We start from the raw sequence: 24,554 nt of genomic DNA, 5'->3' as shown, positions 1-24,554 counted from the left end.
CATATGTACAAATGCAAGCACTCATAGTATACCTGATAATAGTATGGAACAAGCATTAGAAATGCAATAGGTCTCGCAGCATTAGAGTTAGTGCATTTAGAATTGTTTATGGGTTTTTTTGTAAATCTTTAGCATGAGGTTGAGGGTGAGTGAGGGTGAGGGGTTGAGGGTGAGTGAGGGTGAGGCTGAGGGGTTGAGGGTGAGGGTGAGTGAGGGTGAGTGAGGGTGAGTGAGGGTGAGTGAGGGTGGGTGAGGGTGAGTGAGGGTGAGGGTGGGTGAGGGTGAGTGAGGGTGAGGGGTTGAGGGTGAGTGAGGGTGAGTGAGGGTGGGTGAGGGTGGGTGAGGGATTGAGGGTGAGTGATTGAGGGTGAGTGAGGGTGAGGGATTGAGGGTGAGTGAGGGGTTGAGGGTGAGTGAGGGTGAGGGGTTGAGGGTGAGTGAGGGTGAGGGGTTGAGGGTGAGTGAGTGAGGTTGAGTGAGGGTGAGGGGTTGAGGGTGAGTGAGTGAGGGTGAGTGAGTGAGGGTGAGTGAGTGAGGGTGAGTGAGGGTGAGGGGTTGAGGGTGAGTGAGGGTGAGTGAGGGTGAGGGTGAGGGTGAGTGAGGGTGAGGGTGGGTGAGGGTGAGTGAGGGTGAGTGAGGTTGAGGGTGAGTGAGGTTGAGGGTGGTTGAGTGAGGGTGAGTGAGGGGTTGAGGGTGAGGGGTTGAGGGGTTGAGGGTGAGTGAGTGAGGGGTTGAGGGTGAGTGAGGGTTTGAGGGTGAGGGGTTGAGGGTGAGTGAGGGTGAGGGTGAGGGGTTGAGGGGGAGGGGTCGAGGGGGAGGGGTCGAGGGGGAGGGGTTGAAGGTGAGTGAGTGAGGGTGAGGGGTTGAGGGTGGGTGAGTGAGGGTGAGGGGTTGAGGGTGAGTGGGTGAGGGGTTGAGGGTGAGTGAGGGTGAGGGGTTGAGGGTGAGGGGTTGAGGGTGAGTGAGGTTGAGGGTGGTTGAGTGAGGATGAGTGAGGGTGAGTGAGGGTGAGTGAGGGGTTGAGGGTGAGGGGTTGAGGGTGAGTGAGGGGTTGAGGGTGAGTGAGGTGGTCAACATATGAGGTCTGAGCGTAGAGTACTCAGTGAACTGAGAGGCATGAATAGGCGGCGGGAAGGGGGCAGACATGGCGGGGAGGGGGCGGAGCGGGGGAGAGGGTGTGTGTGAAACGAGACGGAGGGAAGAGAGGGGAGGGGGAGGAGAAATGCGGCAGGCAGGCAGGGGAGGAGAGGAGGAGGGGGGAGGAGAGTAGGGGAGGCACGGCCTAGCGGCCGTGCAATCAAGTAGTGAGGGGGCGGAGCTGGGGGAGGCTGTGAGAGAGAGTAGGACCACCTGCCCTCTGGTGTACCACCCCCAACTCATTGCCAAATCCAATAGCTTGCCCATAGGCGAGACTTTTGCCAATGCTTGTGGGCTTGGTCTTTGCTCTCTCAGTTTCTTTAGTGTACAGCGTAAATATTTGGGCAAAACTTCTGGGCAGGGACTCTGCAGAATACCAGTTCAGAGTTTTGCCAAACTGCACTCTAACTAAACCGAGATTGGATGGAATTCTGTGAGAATTTTGCCTAGAAGGGAATCTATCTTCAGGAAGGATGCAACTTTTTCTAAAGGCTAATCTTGCGACTGTCTACTGCATGTACTTTACTTTTTGTACTTTGTTTGACAAAGACTCTGTTGGCTATTTCTGCAATAAATGAATGACGAATAACTGTCTGCCACCTGTCTCTCCCCCAGACTGTTTTCTAATCACATTAGAGATGAAAGGGAACCTAAGTAAGGTCAGTGCAAGAGTAGGCTGTTATCAGCATTTCCCCAGGCATTACAAATCTGGTCACTGGCTGTATTTCAATGCCGATAACACAAATCCAACAATTGACTAGTACAGGGCATTCTGCCATCTACCAGCATGAGTAAGTTCCTGTTACACCACATCTTGTGCGAGGGGATGTTTCGAGTTGCTGCCTTATTGCTCTGTACACACACAGACATAGCGTTGCATACGTTTTTCATGTAAGACTAAATGGATTGCTGTAACAAATGTCTTTCCTATAGAGCTGCAGGTTTATTTTTTGCCTGTAAAAGGTGGTGCTGTGTTTATCGTTATTCCTCTCTTTCTGCATTAAAAGATAGTGCTCTGCATCCCAGGTGGCTAGCCTTGTGCCATAGGACAAAGAACCGCTGTACTAGGCAACAAACAGTATATTGCAGAAAGTGCGTACGGGACACTTTCTAAACCAGCACAGCACCAACAGCTGCAAACTGCACATTGACCTGGTTAGAAACCCAAACACCCCTTCTGGAGCTACACATTCCTGGATAGGTCTCGGCCTACAGTAAATTTGGTGCTTTTGGGAAAAGTCTGACAAACCAACCTGAACGGCTTAAAAGCCAAACTCGGTTCACAGCTAGCACGGATTCTTTTTCACATTTCTTAATGCTAGCAGTTAGTTACTCTAATTACATAAAACGTTTAACACCTTTTTACTGTAATATGTACCACAAAAAAATGCTACCTATACGTGTCCACCATAGGCTTTCATAAAAATAAAAATGAAAAAACACATTCACTATTGTGGCCATTTTACTAGTGGTCTCCTTTAGTTGTGCCATACATTGTATTACTTGTGAAAAAGTCAAAAAGGAATTAACCATGCACTCAAATCCTAGTTAGCTACAATGTTAAAATGTCAACACTTAAAAAAGCAGTAAGGAAATAAATCCCCAATAAAGTAAGCACTCGAAGTGCAGGAAAAATAAACAGCCAGAACTTTAGCTATATTATATAAAAGAATACATTAAATGAAAAGTTAACTTCACCCCTGCATGGCCATTGCAGAGAAAGTATTATTTTGGTGGCTAAGAACAATGTGCACAGGTCTTGTGCAGTCACTCAAAACGAAGGGAGCCAATGGGTAAAGTAGGCTGACCCATGGCTTTTTGCGATATGCCGTGCGGTGGTGGATGGAAGCAAAACGTGAATGACAATTTAACGGGCCAATAGATAAAGCGTGCTGACAAACACTCTCCTTGTATGCAACTCATGTATGGATTTCGTGGAAAAACAATAAGGTGAAACCGCTTAAAGCGTCTCAAAGGCCAGACCTAATAATAACATGGGAACTGGAAGCAGCACAGAAAGGACGGACGTAAACACGAACTTGTTGGTTATACTTGGGTTCCAAAACATTTTCCATCTTTTAAGGCGCGATCTTTTGAAGGTTCCACAAATATTATTTCACGAAAGTTTGTTCTCAAACATGTTATTGCTTTAAACCCAAGTTCCCCACCACACTTTTGCAGATAGTTTGTCGTGGTGCTTTACCGGAAACAGAACATCGAATGTGGAGTTCAATTAAATCCACTACAAGGTGATATATTTTATTAGCAAGGAGTCTCTACTAGCAACAGAAACAGTCGGTACGAAGAGGATTAAACCATTTTTACAAAGACCTGCACCCTGATGGAGACGAGCAGTACACTGCTACAGATTTAAAGATACTGTCGCGGTTTTCCTCTCCTGTAATTCGGTTTTACAATAAAACAGCAACACGATTTATCAATTTATTTGAACCCTTATCTGCAGTGCTGCAAGCAACAGTCAGTCTACATTCCTCTTTCGGGCTGGTCCGTTCTTGTTGGCACAGAGCAGGTTGCCTCCTCCTTATCTGTGCTTATGTTGTGCGCCTTCATTTTCCCCGCGGGAACCTAACAGAGAGTAAATCTCCCTGCCACTACCGAGCGAGACGGAGCGGCAATCACGGGCAGAAGAGGTGGGGGAGGGGATCGGAGCACATGGGGAAGGAAAGATGGGAATTTAACCGCACTGGAGGTCGGGCAGAAAATCTGAAAACATCCATCAACACCCGGTACAGAAAGGGAACCCACGGTGGCATTATAAACAAGACGGACGGACGGAAGAGAGGGGAGGGGGGAGGAGAAATGCGACACGAAGGGGAGGGGGCGGAACATTTTTACAAAGACCTGCACCCTGATGGAGACGAGCAGTACACTGCTACAGATTTAAAGATACTGTCGCGGTTTTCCTCTCCTGTAATTCGGTTTTACAATAAAACAGCAACACGATTTATCAATTTATTTGAACCCTTATCTGCAGTGCTGCAAGCAACAGTCAGTCTACATTCCTCTTTCGGGCTGGTCCGTTCTTGTTGGCACAGAGCAGGTTGCCTCCTCCTTATCTGTGCTTATGTTGTGCGCCTTCATTTTCCCCGCGGGAACCTAACAGAGAGTAAATCTCCCTGCCACTACCGAGCGAGACGGAGCGGCAATCACGGGCAGAAGAGGTGGGGGAGGGGATCGGAGCACATGGGGAGGGAAAGATGGGAATTTAACCGCACTGGAGGTCGGGCAGAAAATCTGAAAACATCCATCAACACCCGGTACAGAAAGGGAACCCACGGTGGCATTATAAACAAGACGGACGGACGGAAGAGGGGAGGGGGGAGGAGAAATGCGACACGAAGGGGAGGGGGCGGAGCGGGTTAAATTATACAAACAACAAGCTGGAGGGAAGAGAGGGGAGGGGGGAGGAGAGGAGAAATGCGACACGGCGGGAAGGGGAGGGGGCGGAGCGGGTAAACAGAGACGGACATGCACGCGCCCGTGACTTTTAAGGTCAATGCGCATGCGCATAAGCTTAATGCGCATGCGCATTGACCTTAAAAGTCACGGGCACTGCAAGGAATCGCCACGATTCCTTGCAGTGTGGATAAAGAGTGGATAACTCGAAATAGTCTCGCTTGCTCGATGCGCATGCGCATCGACAGGCGAGACCTAAAAAGGGCAACAGACCAAGCATTTTTCACTATTAAAGCATAAGTACGAAAAAGACATATTAAAACATTCATGTCAAACAGTTAAAGCATTTTTGGTAGAAATAGGTGGACAACAGGGAGGCGGGTGGGACAGTGAGGAATCCACAGGCAGATACTGTATCCACCAGAAAAAGTGCTACCGCAGGTAAGTAACTTGTTCTTCTGATGGATACATCTGCCTGTGGATTCCTCACCTTTTGAATAGAATCCGACAGCTGTACCTCTCCAGGAGGAGGATGTCCAGCTGACTAGACCAAAAAATCCTGCAGAACAGAACGTGCAAAATGGTCGTCCCACCTGACCTCCGAATCCAAGCAGTAATGCTTCGCAAAGGTATGGAGGGAGGCCCAAGTTTCTGCCTTACAAATATCAATAACAGGAACACCTCTAGCCAAACCAGAAGAAGATGACTTAACTCTGTTAGAATGACCTCTGATAACTTCAGACGGGTCCTTCTTGGCCAAGGCGTAGAAGATCTTGATGTACAAGATAATCCACCTGGAGAGAGTCTGCTTGTGCACAGCCTTGCCTTTCATTCGCCCAGCATAGCCCACAAAGACCTGATCATCCAGCCTCAGATCTTTTGTTCTGCCCAAATAAAAACTGACCGCTCTCTTAGGATCCAAAGGATGAAGTCTCTCCTCTTCTTTGGAAGGGTGAGGGGGAGGATAGAAGGTAGGTAAGGTAATGGACTGTCCCAAATGGAAAGGAGTAACCACCTTAGGAAGGAAAGCAGCCCTGGTCCTAAGAACTAATGTATCTGCACGAATGGTCAAGAATGGAGGTTTAGAACAAAGAGCCTAAAGCTCACATACCCTTCTGGCCGAGGTAATGGCAAACAAGAAAAATGTTTTAAAAGAGAGAAGCCTCAAAGGACAACTATGAAGAGGCTCAAATGGAGAACCCATTAAAAAAGTAAGAACGAGATTTAAATTCCACTGAGGCATAATGAAAGGAGCGGGAGGAAACTTATTTTGAAGGCCCTAATGAACCTCATAACTACAGGAGATGTGAATAAAGATGGCTGATCTGGCAAACAAATAAAAGTCGACAAATAACCTTTAACTGTAGCCACAGCACAACCCTGCTGGGCCAAAGAAACAGAAAAACTTAGCACATCAGATAAACAGGCCTTCAAATGATCAATGACCTCTCTCCACAGCATTTCACAAATTTGGACCACCTGGAAGAATACACAGATTTGGTGGAGTGTCTTCTGGATGATAAAATAACATCCACCACATCAGGTGGGAGAGAGAACTCAGGTTGCCCCGTTCAATCTCCAGGCACGTAGGTGCAGGCTCTGGAGTTGGGGGTGTAGAACCTGCCCCTGCGATTGTGAGAAGAGCTCTGCCCTGAAAGGGAGACGAAGCAGAGGGTGCGATGAGAGGTAAAGAAGATCTGTGTACCACACCCTTCTAGGCTAATCCGGGGCGAACAATATGACTTGGGCCCGGTCTTGGCGAATCTTCCTCAGAACCTGAGGAATCAAGGGTATGGGAGGAAACGCGTAAAGGAGTTGCAAGCTCCAATCCAATTGAAACGTGTCCCCCTGCGCTCCCTGCATCGGATACTGGAGACTGCAGAACAGGCAATGCGCATTCTCGTGAGTGGCAAATAGTTCCAACCGAGGAGACCCCCACATCTCGAAGATGTGATGGACCACCTCCAGATCAAGCCGCCCCTTGTGATCGGCCTAGTAATGCCGACTGAGACTGTCCGCACGAACATTCAGCCCACCGGCTGGATGATTTGCAAACACACAAATCTGATGTCCCTGAGTCCAGGACCAGAGCCACAGAGCCTCTCAACAGAGACGATACGACCCTACACCTCCCTGTTTGTTGATGTGCCACATCGTGGTAGTGTTGTCCGTCAGGACCTGAACTGATTGACCGCAAAGGGAAGGAAGGAAAGCTTTCAGTGCCAAACATTTTGCCCGCAATTCCAGAAGTTTCATGTGAAGCAACCTTTTGTCTGGAGACCAAAGACCTTTGACCTCCAGATCCCCCTGATGATCACCCCACCCTAGAGTGGAGGCATCCATGATCACCGTGGCCACCGGTGGGGGAGGCTGAAACGGCTTTCCTTGAGACAGGTTGCCTTGCACATCCCACCAAGTTAGCTCTGTTGCAGCATCTCTGGAGATTCTGACCTTCTCCCCGAGATCTCCATTGTGTTAATACCACTGCCTGCGGAGGCACCACTGGAGTGCCCTCATGTGCCAGCGTGCATGACTGACCAACCGTATTCAGGAAGCGAACAGACCGAGCACACGTAGAACCTTCAGGACTGGAACAACCGCTCCATTGTGAAACCAAGGAATCATCTCCTGAATGTCGAGAATCCTCTGCAGAGGCGGGAACGCCCGACACACCGTAGTGTCCAGTATTGCCCCTATGAACAGGCTGCGCTGAGAAGGCACCAGGTGAGATTTGGCTACATTTATTGAGAAACTCAAGTTGAACAACAGTTACGTTCTTGCTTGCAAGTGGCGCAACACCAACTCTGGAGACTTTGCTTTCAACAGCCAGTCGTCCAGGTAGGGGAAAACTGGAACCCCTTGACCTTCTGAGATATGCCGCTACCACCGCCATCACCTTCGTCAAGACTTGAGGTGCGGAAGTCAGACCAAACGGGAGGACAGCAAACTGGTAGTGTTGCGATCCTACCATGAACCGGAGGTACTTCCAATGAGACTTCAGGATGGGAAGATGAAAATACGCATCCTGCAGATTGATGGACACCATCCAGTCTTCCTGTTGCAGCACGAGAAGAACCTGAGCCACGGTCAACATTTCGAACTTTTCCTATCTGAGGTGAAGATTCAAAATCCTGAGGTTCAGGATCGGTCTCAACAGACAGTCCTTTTTGGGTATCAGGAAATACCTACACCCCTGACCCCTTTCCGTTCTCTGGAACCACCTCTATCGCACCTTTCTGTAACAAGGCACCAAGAAAATGGAGAGTCACTAGAAAAAATCATTATGCGTCGACGGCGCTGAAAAAAGGGAACTGACGTCAGCACGCCCCACGAGGTCTTATGGCTCCGATGACGTCATACAGAGTCGCAAGCGGAGCCCTGCTATTATGACGTCCTCGTCGACGTGGGAGAGCTAGGAAAAGAATTTCCTTGGAATGCTGGTGCAGGGGGTGTTCAAAAGGTGAGGAATCCACAGGCAGATGTATCCATCAGAAAGAGATTGTACCCCTTGGTCGTGAACACCATGAGGGTACAAGGGGCTCTTACCTCGCTCTCTTTTTCTGTTCTTGTATGCAAGAATTATGACTTTAGGGGGTTTTCACTTTCACTCTTGCTCTACCTAGTTTTAAAACATTGGCAACATAGGAATCAGTAAATGATCAGACAAATAAACTCTGGGACGCTGACCAACATTAACAGGAAAAACCGAGATGAGTATCATAGGAGTGTCGAGTTGAACTTGGTTGCACCCTTTAAATCCTGTTCATCCTATGTTTCCTTCTCACTTAGGGTCTAAATACAGCAAAGGTGTCTTTTGGCCAATGGAATGCATTGCGTAACAGGAACATTCTCAAATTTAAAGGATCCTTCAACTGTGAAAAGGGACAAGTATAGACTATATTAGAAGAAAGAGTTCATAACATGAACAGTATTTAGGTGAGAAAAAAAGGAAATATCTTAGAACCATTTGATTTGGATCCAATGCACAATAAGCATGTCAAAAGAAGTCATTTGTAATGGAAACTCTGTACCAAAAAGCCGTATGCCACTCTAGTACTAGCTTCTGAGTTGTTCTTGGATGGTAAATGACAGCTCAGATGGGCAAGGAAAGGCAGGTTTATTAGTTATGCCCTTGCGATATCATGGAAGGCACTTTGCACATACATTATTTTCGTGTCTATAAATACCTGCCTTTGAAGCAGCATACTGCCCAGTCACTGGTCCCAAAAGAATACGTTGATACATTTTTTCCTCTGCCATGTATGGGTTAAAGAGGGTGGTAAAATGGATGCTAAGATGGATGCTACATGATTGATTTGCTGAATAACAAATGCAATGAGCTAACAGTGGTCAATAGTTGTCCATCAGAATGGAAATATAAGACTAATTTAGCTTGACTCTTTGGCTGGTGCTAAGGCATATTTCAGCTACGAAAGCAGGTAGGCTGCTCAACTTCAGAGCATATAGGATATAAAGATATTGAAAGGCAAAACTTCAGAATGACTGCTTGAAGAAAAATAAGTGTCTTGTATAACTCCTAGATGTTTCCAGTTAAAAAGTTTAAAGAGCAGGCATAGGCATTGCCTTCTTAGTAGTTGTATTAATAAGAGCTAGGTGTGTAGGATGCTGTTTTTTTGACTTGGGAATAATGAACTAGCATGTGTACAGATGAGTAAATGAGCAAGCTATGAGCGGAATGAGCAGAAGTGTGGCCAAAGCAGGGAATCTGCCAGATCAGCATGTGAACCCTCTTGCTTAACCCATTTGCTGATGGATACTTCTAACCACAGATTCCCCAGCTTTAGAATATCCCTGAGATGCCAAACGGGATCCATAAAACTCTCAGCAATGCTCCTGCACACTACCAGGTGGTGCTGTGTGGCTCCAAGCTGGCTCCATCACCATGGAAATGATGCAGTGAAGCTGCATATCAGCACCACCCCTGTATGCTGACGTTGGTTCCTTTTTTCCTTGTGATTTCCTCCTGCTTTTATCAGTCCTTAGATTATTTCTAAATGAAAAAGCTGTGTGCTAGGGCACAATGTTCCCTTCTAAAATGATGGGCTTTAAGCCATATCAAGACTGTAGGAAATTTATGTCTGTCATGAATCCACATGAGGTGCACCTCTGGTTTCTGAGTTCAGGCCATGATTTAAAGTTGTGCAACAAGTGCACACTTATGCATCCTAAAGTTTGGGACAGGGATGCGAAGCTGTATGCCACTAAACACCAGAAGAAGTCTAAGCCTTTGCGCAGGTCCTAATCCCAATCCGGGTTGTGCCAATAGCCTGGTCCACTCCCAGGGCCGGTCTTGGGTAAGATCCATCTCATGACCAAAGTCTAAATCAAAGAACAAACACAAAAAAGTTTAGCTATATCACATCCCTATTCCACGGTTCAGTATCCAAGGAGAGACCACTAGGGCATTGTTATACTTTCCCCGATCATGGAGCTGATCCCTTGATTGATCCTGATGTGCCCCAAATTCCCCTGGCCATTGGCAACACCACAGCAAGTGGAATCCTTCAAAGAGGACATTCTGCAGATCTTTTATGCTTTGCTAGTTCTCTCTGATGTGCCTTCAGAATCCAAGAATCCGCAGGAACCTACACGTGGGTTTCCACTGTCAGGGCTTTCCCCGGTGCCAACTGATTCCGTTGGAACAGATTCAAGTCCAGTACCAACTCCAGTACTGACGCCGAATCCAGAACATACACACATGCAGAGGTGAAACTCCTCAAGACCAGTGCTGATGTTTCTCGCACTGAAAGCGGGAGACAAGATCATCTTTGTTACTGAATGACAACCGGTTGCACTTTTGTTATTTCATCACGCAATATTGCTTAACCCTTTCGATGCTGATGACGAGCTCAGCTCGTCATCACCCACGGGTGGCGTGTGCTGATGACAAGCTGAGCTCGTCATGTAACGCGGCTTTTAAAAAAAAGCCGCACAGCGCAAAAATCGCCGCAGCAGCGATGCGGTTAAGATCTAGCTGAAGTTGGTTCAGGGTCGGAAATAGGAACACTGGCACCTCTTCTAAGCCGGCCATGCCAAGAGAGACACCATTATCTTTTTGGCTCTGATTCTAAACACCACTTGGGCCACTTACTGAAGAAAGTGTCATGCGCAGTTGTAGTTCAGATGGCATCTAAAGTGATGAATTTACAGTTGCCCTCTGTTGAAACCAAATCTAATGTCCTTACAGAAATCTTACACCCAGGGCCAGGTATGTTTATGACCGTACTTTCTTTTAACCCTGACTTTCTCACCAAGCACCTAACTCCAGAGCGTTTAGTAGTACAGACATCTACTAGTAAAGTTACCTGAATTTTTTCCTGTCAACACCACCCAATTAGGGAATGTAAGCAAATTTAGGCTTTTGGGAAATTAATGGTTGCCTTTGTCAGTTTGGCACTGCGATTGGTTAACACAGATTGCCTGTTAGGCTGCTATGTGCATGTACCGTGGAACATTGCCAGAAAAATCCTGTTAAACCTTGGAGCCTCCCTGGGACAGACAAGATTGGGAGGATGCTGCCTAATATTTGATACATGCTGGACTTTACACTATTCACTCTTTGGGAAAGGCTGTTGGAAGTAATTTTTTGCTATGTCACTATGCATATGTGCATTCTACAGGTTTTTCAGAAACTGTGTTAATTCCACTCATGGATGTGCCCTTCGATGGCTTTCGCCTCTTTGGTGAGAAAACTGACTCCGCTCTTGCTAGATCCTTTTTCCATCACCTAGAACACTCTGTGTCAACAGTTTTATGTGTTGGAGTTCCCACAAAAAGATATGTTAGGAGACACATTCTGGCTGAAATGGAACATGGGGCTCTTGTATGTCATCCTGATCCTGTCTCCTGCCCAAGTACTGAAGAAGATGAAGGTCACTGTAGTGGAACTGCATTGGGCCCGGAGAGTGTGATACCTAGGAATGATTATGTGCCTTTGATAAGAATCTCACTTAATGTGGATTTCCTTTGCAGCAGATGACTGGCGTTTGCAAGGTAGACCCCTTACAAGCCAAACTGACAGATCTCTTATTACTTGTTTGGTCTTTGGTACAGCAAGGCCTTGCAGTGGGCATTGTGAAAGGGTTTCATTCAGTGATTTCACCTTTTTACATTTACTGAATCAACGCCCTTGTTTAAATCACCGGTTGAGATACAGTTCATTAAAGGTTTTACATGTTTCCTACCAAACCGTTTTGATGCCACAGTGGGGACTGTAACTTGGTCTTGACTTTGCTAATGTGTATGCCCTTGGAGTCAATTAACAGCTGCTTGTTGTGTCTTCTGCCCTTCAAGACGGTCTTCCTCATTGCAAGCACTTCAGATCTTCATTGAGTCAACTTCAAGCACTGTTAGTGCAACTTCCCTACACCACTTTCTTAAATCGTGACTCGCCTAAAGTTGTGACTCCTTTCCACAGTGGGCAATCCAACACTCTCCCAGCATTATTTATCCTTCCTAAACCCTAAAAAGAGGAGAAGATACTCTATCAATCGGACCCCCAAACGAATTTTAAGCTTTTACATCGATTCCATCAGGGACTATCGGACGACGATAAGCTTTTTGTGGGATTCTGCTGGGTGAAAAAAGAAATGGTTGTGAAGAAGAGGGTTCTGTCAAGGGGGATAGTCCTCTGCATTAAGATCTGCTATGCACAAGTTAAAAAGAAGCCTCTGGAGGGGCTGAGGGCCCATTCCACAAAGGCTAAGGCTGCTACCACTGGATCTGCATGCAGAGTGCCTGTCCTTGACATCTGCCAGGCTGCATGTGGACGATAGTATATAAGTTTACGAAGCACCACTGCCTTGAGAGCCAGGTCTGATGGAAAGGGCATTTTACCCATTCTATTCTACAGGAATTTTTTGGGCGAGTCCACCCCACAGACCCTCCATCTTTGGAAGGTACTGCTTTATTACCTATTCTAAAGGTAACAAATATGCTGTTAGAAGTATCCATCAGACGAGCAAGCTTTTTTCCACCAGTAAAGCTCTAACTGTTGGAAACTATATCTAACTGCAGATTCCTCATCACCCTTCCACCTCCCTGTTCTGTGGACACCCCCTTCTTTTTAACACCTAAATAAAGTACCAAGTTTGAGTTCTGCACACTGATACTAACCACTGGTAAATGCTTTGTGCCTGAGGGTGCCGAAAGACTCGAACAAGAAACTGACATCATGATGCAGGGACGGTGCTTATATTCTGCTCCAGTCTGTCATTTTCTTGGTGATGCATACTCGGCACTGAGCTATAAGGTGCCACCTGGTAGCACAGGAGCATTGTTAAGAGCTTTCGGATCCAGTGTGGCAACCAGGGAATATTCTAAAGGTGAGGAATCTGCAGTTAGTCTACACCAGAAACAGTGTTACTGAATGTAAGTAACTTTCTCGTTAATACCGCCAGTTTGCCCTGCTAGCAGCTTGTGGATTTGATGTTCCAGCCCAGCCAAGTACCACCCATGAGGGGTTAGACTAACGCGTTTTAGTTCTGGTGTGCGCATCCCCGCTATAAAATGCATTAGGCACGCATTATAGCACCCTGGGAAAACCCCACAAAGCACACTCCACAAGACTGCATTTAAGCAGACAACGCGGGGGCAGTGTGTACTGTGCTGCCCAGAGCAGTGTGTTCTGTATACAAAATATACAGGTGTATATGTGTTTGTTACTTTATACATTGTGATCTAAACTGTTTCGGTTGAGCTAGATCCATCGCATGCGCTATACTGGCGAGACATTTAGTAGCTGGCTTTTAAAAGCGCCTCTTTTGCCGGCCACCAACTTGCTGTCACGCGCACAAGCGCGCGCAACGTGCAGAGCTGCCATCTGACTTTCGCGCCGCGCAGCCGTGTCAGTTTCACGGCCGCGCGGCCATTGCTTGTTTTTTTAGGACCCAGCAGGAGACCGTGTCCACCTTCCGTTCCATCTAGACGGGGCTTTGTTTCGGTTAGATTACTTATATCCGGCATACGGGATTAGCTACATTCCCATACCGGTTGCACGAACCGGCCACAAAGAATTTGACCTGAAGGTAGACACCATCCTGTTTTTTACCACTTGCTTTTTAACCCCTTGCTTTTTTACCCTCTCCTCCTCATGTTTGTAAAGCTGCGTGTCATCGCTGCTCGGCAAACTCAAACCCTCATTCAAGCTGAAGGGGGTTGGACCAGAACTACTGTTCCAAGGGTTTTCCTTTTTGAAATCTTGAGTGGTTGTCAAAATCTCGCCATTTCTCTTTCCTGGGGGCATCCGTTTTTATACCATTTCAGGCCAGTCCTGTTATTACGCCGTAAGGCACTGGAATGTTTTCTTGACTGTAAGTGTACAGCCTCGCCATTTCCCCCCGTTGGAGGACCCGAGCACATTTAGATTTTTTTTGCTTTGAATTCTCGAGTGGTCATGTAAATCTTGCTACTTCTCCCTACTGGGGGCATCCTTTTTTATACCATTCCAGGCCAGTCCTGTTATTACGGCCCTAAGGCACTGGAATGTTTTCTTGACTGTAGGACTTGTTTAGCTGTGATGATTTGACACATATATTACTGACAACTCATTTGTTCTTTAACTTTTTATTATTTAGATCTAGGTCTACCAGTTTCAATTAATGAAAGCTGTACGTGTTAGTAGTTCTTTGAATAAGACAGTTCAGCAGGTAATTTTTTTATTCCTTATTACATATTTCTTCCTTTTCCTCTTCTCTTGGTATTGCGACTTACAAGGTTTGCAGTCTAACGGACCACATTCTTCGAGGGTTTTCCAAAGCCCAAAAGGAACTTTTCAATAGAATATCCACACAAATCTTCTTGGGTTGAGATCTGGTGTTTTATTTCCAAAGTTCATATGAGGAAAGACAGCAGCCGACGCGCGTTTCGCCCACAGGGCTTTTTCAAGGCTATTTATTCACTTTTCTTGCTGGTAATATTATTGTCCCCCAACATATATTGAAGAAAAATTGCCGCTTGTGGTGAGGATGTATACAGATTGTATTTCTGCTCATTCAAATGGTATTAGTGGCCCCTACAATTTTCAAGCCTGTCCTCTTCCAAAGTCACCACGCAAAGCGATTGTTCTAATCCATTTCATAAGTTGTATTTATACTTGAATCTTGATACATCCAAGGTTATGCTCCTTATAGCTTTCTGTGCGAGTTCTGACGAGCCGAGTGAAGTTTTGTGTCCACAAAACTTCACTCGGCTCGTCAGAACTCGCACAGAAAGCTATAAGGAGCATAACCTTGGATGTATCAAGATTCAAGTATAAATACAACTTATGAAATGGATTAGAACAATCGCTTTGCGTGGTGACTTTGGAAGAGGACAGGCTTGAAAATTGTAGGGGCCACTAATACCATTTGAATGAGCAGAAATACAATCTGTATACATCCTCACCACAAGCGGCAATTTTTCTTCAATATATGTTGGGGGACAATAATATTACCCGCAAGAAAAGTGAATAAATAGCCTTGAAAAAGCCCTGTGGGCGAAACGCGCGTCGGCTGCTGTCTTTCCTCATATGAACTTTGGAAATAAAACACCAGATCTCAACCCAAGAAGATTTGTGTGGATATTCTATTGAAAAGTTCCTTTTGGGCTTTGGAAAATCATTGGATGCTGAGATTATATGGACTGTTCTTGAGACAAAATATTTACATCACTTGATGCGTCACAATAATATGGTGTGCTTGGGTGTGTTACATATATATGTTTGACCTAGATTCAATTGGATACTAGGACGGATTGACACCTTGGTGGGTAGGTGTCATACACCTTAGGAGCACCCTAGCCATAGTTGCTGTCTCCAAACCACTTTTATCTATTTTTACAATTGGTGAAACTCTGTGATGTGCGGTTAAATTATAGCAAACCCATTGCCTTTGACTGTTATCCACATTCTTCGAGGGTTCGCATATGTGGGAGCATAAATTCCTAAACAGTTTTTCTGCTTAACTTCACCATCTGGCTTTTCGACATGGACGTCTATTTATTCTTTTTTATTGTTTCCTCTTTGGGACAATATTTTTCTAATATGTACACTTCTTGGCATGATTGGGACCAGCTTGCTGCATTATACGTGTGATACACTTCATTGGGAAACCATAGCATTGTGACGTGGTTTTATCTTCTATTGGGCTACGTATGTGTTGTATCTATGCCTTTAAATATGTACATTCTTCCTAGAGAATGTGGCCATGTCACCCTGGAATTCCTTGTGCCTGTCAGTTGTTCTCCAGGTCCTTGATGTGGATGACTTGCCTCCCTGTTGGGCTAATAAACTCCTTTTATCCTGCTTCCTGAGTATTGTGTCTTTACAATACTGGCGACGATGAGCCCAGCAGGTGATTATGAACCCAGCGCCATGAAGATCTTTCTGTAGTCAAGATATATATATATATTTTTTTTTAAAAGAAACTCTTGTTTTACCTTGTCTACATTGTGCCCTACGTGGAATTGTGAGGAGAATTTAATTGGCGGCGCCGGCACCAGCGGAAGGTACATTTTCGTAATTTTTGCCTATTTAGCGTTATTTGATGCAGTATCCCTACCTCCGTTACTCGGCATCTTTTGAATCCTGCACGAGTCTTCCTTATTCCACTGGAGCGTGCCAGGAGCGTGCCGGCCATTGTTAGCGTATTCCTCAAGTCACACGTCACTTGCAACCTGTTGCCGTGGTGACAACAGAGATTTTTCAAGCCTCGCGTCACTTGCAACCTGTTGCCGGGGTAACAACGGAGACTCCCCAAGCCAGACGTCACACGCAACGTGTTGCCGGGGTGATGAACTAACGCGTTCTTGCTTCTTAACGCGCAGCCAGTCACCTAGCAACCGCGTGTTTGCCGATGCAGCGCGTCTCTTTCTCGGCCATTTGTGAGACGCGCCGAGGAGTTTTCTGAACAAAACGAGTTGAAGTCTCTCCTAATTACCGTATGGGCACGATTTCCTTTGTTTTTCTTCAGATTGAGGCAAGTCTTATTTTGTTTAATACAGTTTGACCTTGGATGTGTTGACATATTTATTTGGCTGAAGCAGTTGAACTTGACACTTGATTCAAGCTTAAATTCCCATGTGGAAATAGCTGCACGCAGTGAGCTGCGGCGAAGTTACTTGAAGTACTCCAGTGAATTTAAGCGAAAGAGTATTCCAGTGAAACAAAACTTTCGTGACACTTTAAGGGAAGTTGTGGAATCCCTTTGTTGTTATTTTAATTCATTATTTTAAATTGTTGTGTTAGCTTATTTAGTTAACTTGTTATTTTAGTTTGTTTAGTTGTCTTCTTTCAGGATGTCGTCTTCTACGAGTGGTATGAACCAACCTCCCCAGTTTTTAAGTGAACAGGGTGAACCTATCTTACCGTGGAAAAAATGGAAACCTATATTTGACTCCTACTTACTCGCAATTGGTGGAGAGAAGTTTTCTGCTGTCAGGAAACAGGCTGTTTTGTTAAACAACCTTGGAATTGAAGGAAGGAACATTTATGACAGTCTAGATCCGATACCCATTGGCAGAGGTGCTGGCGAACCTTCGGATGTATTTGAAATGAGTGTTCTTCTCCTTAAAAATCATTTTGGTGCACGTATTAACGTTGTCATGGAGAAACATAAGTTCTTCATGCGTGTTCAAGCAAGAAATGAGAGAGTTGGGAACTACGTTGCAGCACTCAAATCCCTTGCACAAACTTGTGAATTTGAACTCTTAACTGACTCCCTCATTCGTGACCAACTTGTTCGCTGCACTAATGATCTCAAAATCCAAGAGAAATTGTTGTCAAAAAATCCAAATTTAAAAGAGGCTATACTCATTGTTGAGAGTGTTGAACATACCTCTACTTGGGTCACTCATGAGCATCGACAAATTCTACAAACTGAGTGTAATGTTGCTGTTGTTAGTAAGCCTTCTCCTAAACAAGAGAAAAACACGATTAAGTCTGAAAAGCCTAAACAAAGTTATTCTGGTAATAGTTTCAATAGAGAGAATAAGTTTAGATGTCCCAGATGTGGAAGTGAAAAACATGGACCGAATTATCTGAATTGTTTTGCAAAAAGTACTGTTTGTAGAAGTTGTGGGAGGAAGGGTCATTATGCCAGGATGTGCAAGAGTAACAAAGTTAATTGTGTTGATGATGAAGAAGTTTTTTCCCTGGATTCCATTCATTGCATTACGGATGATGTTATCAATGGTGTGAATCAAGTTGATGACGATATAGTGGCTATGCCCTCTTGTGATATTCAAATTGCCAACAAAGTTGTTCCCGTTTTAGCTGACTCTGGTTCTCTGTTCACCCTTATCAGGGATAAGTTCTGGTTTGCCAATTTTGACTGTGACAAGATTAAACTCATAGCTTCTGATATCAATCCTGTAGGATATGCTAAACAAAAGATTGAAGTATTGGGATATTCCATCCAAACCATTGCATTCAAAGGGAGGGAAACTGTTGGTAAAGTCTATATTGCCAAGAGGGGAGATAATCTTCTTGGTTGGCGTCACCAGAGGAATCTCGGGATCACGTTGAATCCTAATGCACCCGAGCAGGTTATGTTAGTATCTGTTGTGGGTGATTTTTCTGATGTTCTTGAGAAATTCCCTGAAGTTTTTACTGATGATCTGGGATTACTCAAAGGGTTCAAACACAGGATTATTTTGAAAAGTAGTGCTAAGCCTGTGGTGCATAAGGTTAGGAAGGTGCCCAACCTCATGTTGCAACCCCTGCAAGTTGAGATTGACAGGTTATTGAAACTGTCGTCAAAGACTGCCACATTTGTGCTGGCAATGATAAATCTAGGAAGTTGTGCACCCCACCTCTTTCTCCTGTTGCCATTCCTGAACAACCTTGGTCCAAGGTGGCCATTGATATAGTTGGACCATTTGTGAACCTCGGTCTCTCTGAGAGATTTGTTGTTGTTCTCGTTGATTACACTTCTAAGTGGTTGTCTGCTGCCTGCATGGGAACTGTTTTAAGCAGAAATAATATTGAATTTCTTAAAGATGCTTTTACCTCTGAAGGGGTTCCGGACACTTTGGTTTCCGATAATGGCGTCCAATTCACCTCTCAGGAAATGTCTGATTTTCTCAAAGACCTCTCCATCACCCATCATAGGACTGCCCTCTATTCTCCACAGGCGAATGGTTTGGTGGAAAGCATGAATAGGTTGATTAGAGCGTGTGCCCAGACCGCCTTGGAGAGAGGACTTCCTTTAAAACCCATTCTCAGAGAAAAGTTGTGGGCGCATAGAAATGCTCCCAATAGTGTGACTGGTATTTCACCTTTTGAGAAACTCAGGGGCCGTGTAGCTGGTTCAAAACTCAACCCTTTGTGGTTGTCCATTAAAGATAGAGGCGCTGTACTCAATGATCCTAGGTTGAGTAATTACCAAGATGGATACAAGCGCAGGTATGATGTATTAAAAGGTGCGAGAGATCCTTTCTGGAAAGTGGGTGATTTTGTTTTTGTCAAAAAGGGTCTTTGGGCTCCAAAGGGTGAGTCTAAGTTCTTTGGGCCTAGGCGCATTGTAAAAGTTATGAAGAATGTGGTTATGCTTGCGGGGGGAGATGTTTGGAGCATGTCACGTTTGTCGAGGTGTGTGGAGGGGGGTGATGGTGTTATGGAACCCGAACCTGAACCTCCTGGTAAATGTATTGGGAAGGATCTAGTTTGCCCTGGTCCATCATCTCCTCAAGATGGGTGTGTTTCGTCCCGTGGCACAAACCCAAGAATTAGGAGACCACCTTTGTATCTCCAAGATTACCATTCTGGTTAATTTTTCCTTCTTTTCTGGTTTTCTGTTTACTGTTTTTTTTCCTTGTTCTTTTGTTTCCTCTCTATTTTTATTTTCATTATTATAAAGGAGATGTGTTGTATCTATGCCTTTAAATATGTACATTCTTCCTAGAGAATGTGGCCATGTCACCCTGGAATTCCTTGTGCCTGTCAGTTGTTCTCCAGGTCCTTGATGTGGATGACTTGCCTCCCTGTTGGGCTAATAAACTCCTTTTATCCTGCTTCCTGAGTATTGTGTCTTTACAATAGTATGGCATCTATTTTCCATTTGCATGTCCACATAGTCTTCACACCGGTGCATTACTATTCTTGTATACATACAAATGTACACATCTACATTTCTGGTTTCCACAGCCCTGAAGAATTTATTTTTTTAAATGAAATGTGTTGACTGTGCTGGTTCCATCAGAATAAAACCGTACTTGACTGTGGTGGTATCACTTGGATTAAACTGTATCTTGTGTATTAATAACACTATACTGAGAACGTGTCTCATACACATCTACGATTTTAATGTATATTTATTGCACATAATTGGTTGCATATTGTGCTTCAGGATTATAGCATTGTTATGACTACACATATTGCAACAGCATTACTGATTTAAAAACCTTATTTTTCATTAAACTGGATTAAGACTGTACATAAGGGTTAGCAATGTTCTGCTCCAGACATCACTAGGAAGTTCAAGACTGAGTTGCATATGGCTGGGTGCAAATTGGGGTGGCGTGGCGAGCAAAATAACAATGGATAAAACCCAGATCTGTAACGGGGGTGAACGTTTGCATTGTGCAGCATTCCGTCCATCCTCTGGTCTTTTAACTCTTTAGTGGCATTTTTATGGCATGTGTCAACCCCCTTATGTCGGGCTTGGTGGACCCATCCCGATCTGGGTTTATCCTCTCCGGACAGTGCGGAGACAATACTGAAAGGATCCTGCATCTGGTTGACGAGACCAAGTGCCCTTATGCGCCTGGCTTTAGATGCAGAAAAGGAGTTTGATAGAGTTCACTTGCTTTACTTAGAGGCCACCCTAGCCCACTTGGCCTTGGCACCAAGTTCCCCAACTAGATTCTCATTTGCTACAGCAATCCCACATTGGCGATTTGGGTCAATGGGCAGCTGTCAACATCCTTCTCCATACACAAAGGGACACGCCAGGGAAGCCCTAAGTCCGAGATGACCCCCAGATTGCTCTGATGTGGTTCAGGGGTGATGTGCACACCATAAGCCTCTACGCAGATGGCGTCTTAGTAGCACTAGAAGATCCACTTCATTCCCCAACAGCCTTTCTAGAGGAACTAGAGCAGTTCAGGAAGGTGTCTGGCTTTAGAATTAACCTACAAAACTCCAGGCTCTATATCTATCAGTACCATTTTCCCTGCAAGAGTGTGTGACCAACAGCTACTTTCTGGCATAGGCTACATCCTTGGTCTCCTATCTCAGAAAAAAGAGGGCCTCCATGATCTGGGACACTGTCCAACAACAATAGCCTTTCATACCACCAAATTAGAACAGACCTCGTCCAATGGAGGCACTACCACCTCCCCTCTCTTGGGAGCATAATAGCCTTAAAAATGGCAATACTCTCCAGGGCACAATTTCTATTCCAAGCCACCGCAGGAATGGTCTAATCCATGCAGGTGGAGTTAAGCTACTGTGTATGGGAAAGCAAATACCCGCGTATGCATCGCGATCAGATATACCGCTCCATGGGAGAGAGGGGCCTGAAGGTCCCTAATAGTCTACTATATTATCAAGTAGCACAGCTTTGCTTCCTGGCGGCTGTATTCACTTCGGCTGACGGTCACGGATCAGATTCTCTTCACGCTTGGGCACTGCGACCCATCAGCGGCATCCTTCTGGCTGCCCAAACTGGACAACAAAGCTCCCCTACTGTGGACTTCCCACACCGCCTACCAGGGAACTCTAGTAAATAGCCCCCCTCCACCCCACACCCAGCACCCGTGTGGAAATTATGCCTCTTGATTGCCTCATGTATTGCACCTTATTGGTCATCTTCGACGGGCCTTGACGCCAGTATCTTGACCCATTGACCTCATCTAATGAATCAAAGGCAATTGCCTCAGGCACCTATTCTTTTGTCCTGAAGATGATCCCTGCGTTCTTGTAGAGGGATCGAAACGTTGTTGACTTCTCGCACCCTGACATAACTGTATATCTTTATTAGTATGTGCTGGGATGCGCAAATGTATTCATTGGTGGCCTAAATGTTGTAAATTAATCAGCCACAACCCCGTGTTTGCCTGAATTCCCTGATACAATTATGCAACCACTTCTATATTTTTCTGTTTAGTTTTTACATTAAATGATCATGTCTAATAGGACATAAAAAGTAGACCTCATTGTATTTCTATTTTCATATGTTGTGAGCTACAAACCTTCTTGTTAGGGACCAATGTTCCTTAAAATACTACTGGTGGAATGGAGCAGCCCAGAGACTGAGAAGCAATGGTGATTCATGGAACGTGGAACAGGAGCACCTATGGAAGATACCTTGGTTACACTGGAAACTAAGGGTATTGGGTCTATACTCTTTGCTGATCACCTGAGCCACCCTTGCAAATTGGGAGGGAGAGGCCACCAGAAAGAAACTAACGTCACTCCCTTTACTGCTCATGCCCATTTTGACTAACCCAGACTTTGCCCCGGCCTTCACCCCACAATCTTTTTGGCATAGCTACATGTCGATTGCAGGTCCATCAGACAGTTTTTTTTATGCTGACGGTCCCATTCTCATTGAGCAATTGAAAACCGATTACAGTATATCCAAAACAGAATGCCCTCACTACTTTTAGATCAGGCACTGGGTACTCACCCAGAGGTTCTAGAGTGGGCGCAGAGACAAGTGTATTATCACCGAACTATACGCCCTTCCAACTCACCCCCATATGGAAGAGAAAACTACAAGCCAAAGGTGTTGGCAACAGCAGCTGGGATGCTTATTCACACAAGTATTGGGGAGACATACATGAAGGCATGCTATACTGCGCGTAATACATCAAGGATAGAGACCAGCACCAAGATAGCAACATATTGATATCTCATACTTGCCAGACTACACAGGAGTAACCCAACCATTAGAGAAAATTGCTGGAGGGACGCCAGGAACACTCCTTCACCTACTTTGGGCATGTCCGAAGCTGAAACCATTCTGGGACATGGTATGCAGCTTGCACGCTTCGCTGCCTACACGGTCGTCAAATAAAATAAATAAATCTTAGGGCTCCTCAATGCCCTGACCTTCTCCTGAGATCAAGGCAAGGCCAGCACATCATCCTGGAAACAGACACAGCATCACAGGCAATTCTAATATTTTTACCTTGTAAACACATTAAAATAGATTTGAACCATTACAACAAGCATTGGCATTGCCAATAGATCTCGCCTTTGGGACGTTATAAGTGTTTAGTTATCCAGCACAATATCCTTGGTGCAACAACATCAACTGTTGCATGGCTAAACACTTATAAGGTCCCAAAGGCGAGACCTATTGGCTATGCCAATGCTTGTTTTATAGTGCTACACGTTTCAGGCTTCAATGAAGACCAGCCCGTTGTCTGTGTGTACCACAGGATTTCTCTGCGGGTCCACTTTATCTCTCTGAACTATGTTTAGAAGAAATGTATACATCCAGGCCTGGTAGTGCCCAGATGTGGTCCATGGAGGCATGGTCTTGCTTGTGTTATTGTTTTGCAGCAGGCACCCCATACCCCCTTCCCCCACTGTGAACACCACGCAGTGTCTGATTGGCCACCTGGCCGAGGCAATCACTGGGACAGCAACTTCATTGTTTTTTTTCCGTGCCTACCACTAGACTAGAGGAATCAAGTAGCGCCTCGTGCACACAGCTCTGCCAAAGACCGACGTGCTCTGCGGCAGCAGCACTAAAGGAATTTAACACAACACTATTGGCAATATTTTTCCAGCTTTTTCCAGCTTTTTCCAGCTGGTAAGTGACCAGGACCGAGCTTGATATGGGTGAAGTATTACTGAATTGTTTGGCAGTCTACAGCCCAGGAGCGTTACCTCTCAGAAACTAGCACCGTACTGTGCTGAAGGAGAGCTGGCCAGCTTCCTTCACCCTCCCATCTAAGCAACCCAATATACACAGCCTGGCCGGATATGGTAGTGACACCATTCATTGAGCATGGTGGAACAAGGCAGACACAAATTACAATGCTCTTTAGGTGTAGGTGCTTCCGTGTCTGATGACTAGTATTTTATTATGCTTGCATTGTGTTTCCCGGGTTTTAAACTTCTATTGTGTAGCTCGTTTACTCCGAGGTTTTTGCAGCTCCTGTTTGCGCCGGGCCTGAGAAAATACATGATTATAAAGTATGTCTATCAGGGGCGGCTGGTGACATTTGACAGTGGTGAGGCGTAAGCTAATTTGCATATTGCAAATCAAGTTAAATAAAAAAAATATATGTCATACATGAGGTCACGTTGAGAGTGCAAAACATTAATCATGGCAGCTGCTTTCCCCCTGGGATAAAATCGACTTAAAGCCAGGCCTCAAATCTAAAACACACAACATCAGATTGCTTATAAACTGCAAAAAACACATATTTACTCCACCCCAGATGGGACTCGAAAACTGCAAAAAACACATATTTACTCCACCCCAAATGGGACTCGAACCCACAATCCCTGGCTTAGGAGGCCAGTGCCTTATCCATTAGGCCACTGGGACTGCTTACAACACAACCCAACTGGGGCGGTTTAAGGCAGAATCCATTCATCTACACGTACGTCCTCCTCGAACTGAATGTTCTACACACTCGTCTCTATGAAACAAGAATATACAAAGTAGCTATTGGGGTTACTTCTCCGAGGGCCTGTCAGGGCGAGGGGACATTCTGGAAAACTGGCGCAGTGTCAGACATGTAACACTCGTAGGAAAAGGCACTAATTGGGAAAACTAGCAATGTGACACTGGTAACTCGTGAAAGGGGGGTGTTCTCTACAAAGTATCAGTTTCACATTTGTATCCTACGTGAGAGCTGGACCTCGAGCAAGGGACAGCATCACGCACGCATTTACCACGACCTTCGGGGCAGATGAAGGAGCATTGTAAACTAGCACTGTTCATGGGGTTTCTGCACCAGCTCAGTGTCCCACCTGTAATCCACGTCAAAGGAGGCATTTTGCACACACTAGTAGTTCCACTCCTGTTACTCTGGCGAGA

At 45.4% G+C, this 24,554-nt stretch overlaps 1 protein-coding gene and 1 non-coding gene across 2 annotated transcripts in view; one reads left to right on the top strand and one right to left on the bottom strand.

The window, feature by feature from the left end:
• SLC10A7 (solute carrier family 10 member 7) overlaps window positions 1-24,554 on the top strand; it is an 872,524-nt gene that overhangs the window by 465,498 nt on the left and 382,472 nt on the right. The gene's annotated exons all lie outside the window — the stretch shown is intronic.
• On the bottom strand, window positions 23,987-24,059 carry TRNAR-CCU (transfer RNA arginine (anticodon CCU)). Its single transcript has one exon. It is a non-coding gene; the product is annotated as a tRNA-Arg (tRNA).

The sequence above is a fragment of the Lissotriton vulgaris genome, chromosome 3_1 (assembly GCF_964263255.1).
Source record: "Lissotriton vulgaris chromosome 3_1, aLisVul1.2, whole genome shotgun sequence".
Lineage (NCBI taxonomy): Eukaryota > Metazoa > Chordata > Amphibia > Caudata > Salamandridae > Lissotriton > Lissotriton vulgaris.
Note: the sequence above shows the minus strand (reverse complement) of the source record. Positions and strands in the feature narration are given on the sequence as shown.